The sequence below is a fragment of the Nyctibius grandis genome, chromosome 5 (genome assembly GCF_013368605.1).
Source record: "Nyctibius grandis isolate bNycGra1 chromosome 5, bNycGra1.pri, whole genome shotgun sequence".
In the NCBI taxonomy this organism is placed as follows: Eukaryota; Metazoa; Chordata; class Aves; order Nyctibiiformes; family Nyctibiidae; genus Nyctibius; species Nyctibius grandis.
The window spans coordinates 75662980-75664080 of record NC_090662.1 but is presented as its reverse complement, the minus strand read 5'-3'; positions in this window follow the sequence as shown (position 1 = coordinate 75664080).

Genomic DNA, 1101 nt, shown 5'->3' with positions numbered 1-1101 from the left:
CCCCTCCCAATCTCTTGCCCACTCCCAGCCTACTGGCTTTTGTATGGGAGGCTGGGGAGAGAGAAAGCTTTGACACTGTACAAGCACTGTTCAGCAATAGCCAGAACATTGGTGTGTTATGACCACTGTTCTAGCCACAAATGCAAAGCACAGCACATACAGGCTACTATGAAGAAAGCTGACTTCATAACTTCATCCCAGCCAGACCCAGTATCAATATGAATGGAAAAAAAATGAATTACAGTTACCAAACAACTGCTTTCCAGCTTTGCTTTTCTTCTGGGGAGCAGAACAGAGTGCTTTATTTTCTTTGGAGAGCGAAAGAGAACAAAAGGAAGAGGTAATCCTTCTTTATCCTAAAATAAGGTGTTTGACTGAAAGCAGATTTTTCTTCCCCCAAAAAAAAACAATTAGCTTCCACACAGCTGTAGAAACTATAAACAGGGCACTAACAAATTTATATGGACCCATCGACTGGCTGAAATGAATAAAACTTCAACACCACTGCAAAGTGCTCAATGACCAAGGTAGAAATAATTAAGACTTTTTAGATCTCTTTCTGTCCCTGGCTTCTCTATTATTCCATCTCATCAATATTCAAAGTATCTATGAAGCAAGAGAAAAGAGAGGCCAATACATTATTTTAACCAGAATCAAAGTATAGAAAGTTAGTCTACTTCACCCAGACTGTGAATCCAGATGGTAAATTCCAAGAATGATGGGGAAACCCCTTAAATGTTAATCTGATTTGACAGGCTTATTCTGATGTAGGTCATTTTGTGCTGTTCTATGCTGTGCCAACCATCAGTGTAAAAAAGCAAAGCCCCTCACCTTGAAAACAGGACCACTAAAGACATTTTGTGCAGACATTCAGAGAACTGCAGTAAAGTGTTACAGTCTGAAGACAGTGGGTTGGTTTAGGTTGCAGTAGGGTTAGGGGAGGTTCTTGCAAGCAGTAGGATAGAATGGGATCTCCACCCCTTGCTGCAATTATAAAGGTACTAACATCTAAGGAAGGAGCCAGGGAGGAGTTGAAGGGCTGACTCCTTTCCTCTGGAGCACTCGGTGAGGAATGTTGCAGAGCTGTTAAACTAGCAGGCA